Source organism: Leopardus geoffroyi, chromosome B1, assembly GCF_018350155.1.
Source record: "Leopardus geoffroyi isolate Oge1 chromosome B1, O.geoffroyi_Oge1_pat1.0, whole genome shotgun sequence".
Classification (NCBI taxonomy): Eukaryota; Metazoa; Chordata; class Mammalia; order Carnivora; family Felidae; genus Leopardus; species Leopardus geoffroyi.
In genome coordinates, this window is record NC_059327.1 from 114,984,516 (window position 1) to 114,989,832 (window position 5,317).

Consider the following 5,317-nt stretch of genomic DNA (forward strand, 5'->3'; position numbering starts at 1 on the left):
AGGAGGGGCAGGGAGGAGAGCGGCGAAGGGCGGCCCGGATTGGCTGCGCCCACCGCCTTCCCCGCCCTGGTCTCCAATCAGCGACGCCCGAGCAGAAACGGGGTCGCGCTCGCACCGCTGTAAAAGCGGTCCATGGATGGGCGGGGCGAGCGCTCTGAAAGTTTGACCCCGGGTCCTGTTGCTCCTCTTCTCCGGGTCTGGCTGGGCATTTACTGTCCCGGACCAAAGATGCTTGCGGTACCACGCTTGCGTCCTGATTGGCTGTCGGATTTCCTCGGGTCGCCCACGTGTCATTTAAGTGTATAAACCGGCCTGGTGAACGGGCCTCTGATCACTCACCCTCAGCACCAGCACCCCTACCCTAAGGTGGGAGAGTCGGGTCCCCGCCCCACCTCCGCAGCAAAAAGATGGGATTCGGAGGAAGGGACTCTTTCCTGCCCTCAGAGACAAGAGGATGATGGGAAAGCAAAGTGCAGAATTTGCCAGTGCAGGAGGCTATCGCCGCGGGAAGGATGGGCAGGGGTGGCCTAAGGGGGGGGGGGGGGGGGGGGGCGGGGCGGAGTAAAGCTCTCAGAACTTGCCACTGGCAGGAAAACCTTTTTATGCGGGGAGTGAAAGCTCAGCATTTATATCAGCGCGTAGCCTGGGTAAAGCAGCAAGCCTAATCCAGGAATAGATTAAAAAAAGAATAGACTTGGAAGATTAACGTAGCTAATAGTATAAAAAGGAAGCGGTGAGGAGGGATGACAATATTATTATTGGTATTAAACCAAACTGGAAATGCTGAGGTTGAGATATTAAGTATGAATTGTATAATACTTAAAAATTTTTTTTAACATTTATTTATTTTTGAGAGACAGGGACAGAGCATGAGCAGAGGAGGAGGAGAGAAAGAAGGAGACCCAGAATCCTAAGCAGTCTCCAGGCTCTGAGCTGTTTGTTAGCACAGAGCCAAACGGGGGGCTCGAGCTCACGAACTGCGAGACAGTGACCTGAGAGGAAGTCTGGAGCTCAACTGACTGGGCCACCCAGGCGCCCCTGAATCTATAATACTTTTAAGATAAAGTCCTTTAATCTTCTGTGATAATGGCTCCTAGGAGCTTATCTTTCCATCTTCCATAGGCTGACTCCTCTGGTTTCTCTTTAATGTTAGGTTGACATACAGAATTGTCAATATCGGACCCTGTTTCATCTACTAAAAGGTCAGTATCTTATGAATCAACTTAAATGATCATAACCAACAATCTGTTCTTTTCTCAATTTTGGATCTTTTAAATTCTCCCCCACCCCCCCCCCCCCGCAGTAAAAGTTTGAACACCATGCTGTACTTATAAAAGTGTGACCAAAACGTAGTGAGTCCTCCTTATTCATTCTATGACCCATTCTAATTTTTCTATAGGCAAGAGATGACAGCAGGATGTGCTAAATTTCAAGTCTACTCTGTTCTAGTACCATTTTTGCCATGCACTTCATAAGTTATTTTAAACTTAATAACAACAAACCCTACACCTTATATGCTCTGTAATTTCCCATTGTTAGATTCGATTTCTCATTTTTGAATTTAGAGAATTTAAAAAAATTAAACTACTTGTTTGTAGATATGATCTTCAGCATGTCCTGATTCTTTCATAGCCTTGCTCTCTGAAATAGTAGCCACTAACATCTTTCCATACAACCAACTTAAGTTCACAAATGATTTTAAAATAGTTGAAATGTGGTTAGTTTAACAACCCTAACAAACACCGTCTTGCACAGGATATAACTGCATTTATAGCATTTTCCTAAATATTCTCAAATTTTGTTAGGTTAACAACTCTGTGTTGCACATAGGAAGTGTTATGGGCCGAACTGTGTTCCCTCAGAATTCATATGTTGAAATCCTAAACTCCAGCACCTCAGAATGTGACTGTATTTGAAACAGGGTTTTTACAGAGGCAATGAAGATAAAATAAGGTCATATGAGTGGACCCTAATCCACTAAGACTGGTGTCCTTTGCTAAGAGATTAGGACACAGACACAGGAGGAAGACCACGTGAAAACATGGAGAGAAGATGAGTACCTGAAGTCAAGAAGAGAGGCCTCAGAAGGGACCAACCCTGCTAACACCTTGATCTTGGACTTGTAGCCTCTAGAGGTATGAGACAATATGTTTCTGTGGTTTACATACCCAGTGTGTAGCACTTTGTTTTGGCAGCCCTCACAACCTAATACAGGAAACTATATTGTTCACAATACCATGGGTAAACTTTTTTTTTAACTTTTTAAAAGTTTATTTATTTTGAGAGAGAGCAAGTGTGAGGGAGGAGGGGCAGAGAGAGAGGGAGAGAGAAAGAATCAGAACTGGCCTCCTCACACTGCAACATGGAGCCCGATGTGGGTCTCGATCTCACAAACCTCGAGATCATGACCTGAGTTGAAATCAAGAGCCCACCGCTTAACCGACTGAGCCACTCAGGTACCCCAGATAAACTTTTTTTTTTTTTTTTTTTTTTTTAAGATTTGATTTTTAAGTAATTTCTATACCCAACGTGGGGCTGTAACTTACAACCCTGAGATCAACAGCTGCATGCTTTACTGACTGAGTCAGCCAGGAGCCCTTGGATAAACTATTTTATTTCATTTTTTTAATGCTTATTTTTTTTTAAATTTTTTTTCAACGTTTTTTTATTTTTGGGACAGAGAGAGACAGAGCATGAACAGGGGAGGGGCAGAGAGAGAGGGAGACACATTATTGGAAACAGGCTCCAGGCTCTGAGCCATCAGCCCAGAGCCTGACGCGGGGCTCGAACTCACGGACCGCGAGATCATGATCTGGCTGAAGTCGGACGCTTAACCGACTGCGCCACCCAGGCGCCCCTAATGCTTATTTTTGAGGGAGAGAGAGAGAGACAGCTCGAGCAGGGGAGGGGCAGAGAGGGAGAGAGACACAGAATCCAATGCAGGCCCCAGGCTCCAAGCTGTCAGGACAGAGTCCGATGCAGGGCTCGAACTCGCGAACCGTGAGATCATGACCTAAGCCAGCCACGTCAGACGCTCAACCAACCGAGCCATCCAGGCGCCCCTGGATAAACTATTTTAAACATCGAAACCACATAGCTCATCCAGTGCTTCTTAGGGATAAATTTCTCCAAATCATATTCAGGGCTTTGCTGCCAGAGAAAGGAATCGTTTCTGCTCCATTCGTTAAATAGGTGAATAAAATAATAATCAGTCGCAGTAAAGGAAAAGAATACTAAAAGATATTTGGGGTAGGGACAGAGCGGGAAGGAAGACAAGAAGAGTGTTAAGGGGAAAAGAAATCATTTTTTATTGAATCCCCAAAGATAATTTTAAACCAGTCACTTTCCCACTGAAATTCTTCTTGTTATACATGAATTTTGGCCAGAAGTGTTGGTAACAGTGTATCTAAAATATCTAAGTACTTACTATTTTGTTATCAAGAGTGGTGTTAAATTACTCTATTTGTAAAACCGCAGTTGCCCAGCTGGTTTGTAATTCCCTGGGAAGTAAATGCTACACCTTACACCCATCCCGAGTCAGTGAGCATGAACAGAGAGAGCTCATGGTTTAAGAAGAGTTTGCAAACTGCTAATGAAAAGACAAAGTAGAAATGCTATTTATACTATTTAGTTGCACAAATCCACATGGCACTATACATAGAAGACACCCAAATGGATATATATGAAGTAAATCATTAAATTAACCACTTTGTTTCCGTTAGGTTTCTGTGAGTCTCTACACCCATTTGAGTGTCTTCTATTGTATAGTGTTAATGGACTTCTTTATGTACTTTGTGAACATCTATATGCTCTGCATGAAATTGGGATAATAAATGTACCTACCGGAAGCGTAAGAATTAGATTAAATAATTGGCACAATGTCTAGCATTTAGTTAAAGCTTGATAAGTATAAGCTATACTTGTAAGGATTATCATCAGGACCCTGATAATGCTTTAAACTGTATAGGCTGGGACTATTACTGCCCTTTTATCACCCTTTACAGCATTTACTACCTTTTTCAAAATTGGATTGTGAGACTGGACAGAATAGTAACTTGTTTTCTGTATTCAGCCTTTATGCCTTGTGTGAATAAATAAACGTGCGAATCTTCTATGTAGCCCACTTCATTCCTCTCCTGTTGCACGTATGTACTCTGATTTTCCTGCAGAGGGATAAAGCGGGGGAGGTCCTTGAAAAATCTCAATATCAGTGAAAGGCAGAATCTCAAAAGTAACAAAATCCAGTTCCCCAAACTTCTTTTTGTTTGGATAAACTGGTCCCAGGACTGGGACAAATTTTTTTTTGTTTAATGCCAGACCTGGAAATTGTCAGATGTCCTTCAACAAAAGAGAGGAAGAGAAAAGCTCTGGGGTATTTTTGAAAGACTACTATTCAGCAATAAAAAAGGAATAAGTTGGGGCTCCTGGGTGGCTCGGTTGGTTGAGCATCCCATTCTTGGTTTTGACTCAAGTCATGATCCCAGGGTTGTGGGATGGAGCTCCGCGTTGGGCTCTGCACTGAGTATGGAGCCTGTTTGGGATATTCTCTCTCTCTCTCTCTCTCTTTCTCTCTCTCTCTCTCTCTCTCTCTTTCTTTCTCTCTCTCTCTCTCTCTCTGCCTCTCCCTCCCTCAAATTAAAAAAAAAAAAAAAGAATAAGTTATGACACACCCCACAATAGTTCTCAAAAACCATTACGAAAAAGCCAGACACGATAGTGTGTCAGTAGCATGCTATGAAGGTGTACATGCAAGTTGTGTCTTTTCACAATGTCAGTTTTATTCCATCATAAAGCAAGATTAACATAATTATAAAGCAGGTACAGGGTTCCAAACTCAATGCCATTTTGCCGTGTGATTAACTTGGCTTCTTACGCAGTACACAGAGCAGAACAGCCAACAGGAGGATGTAGGAAGTTAATGAACCAAATGCAAAGTCAGTCTGTGCGCGTACAGTTGAGATAAGGCTTCAGTTTATCCGGGTCAGCTTGTGGCACTTACCGCTTATTCTGTTCAAACTGTCAAGGAGCTCAGTTCTGTTTGGAGATCAACCTGGCAGAGCCTTGGGAGGCAGCTGCCTTGTTCAAGTGATCAGTCATAGAGGGGTCATGTCTGAAATCCTTCCCTTTATAAAGGGATTTAATCAGTCTTGGGGCCCTGCAGACCTCCAATGCTTCTGCTTGTTATCAGTTCTAGGGTGTCAGCTGATGCTGTTCGTGGTGATATCTTATAGCTACAGTACCCTTAATTGCTTGTGTCATTGCTTGACACAGGCCCCTGCTTGACATGAGTGACTCCATCTTGTTCTCTACAGAATGA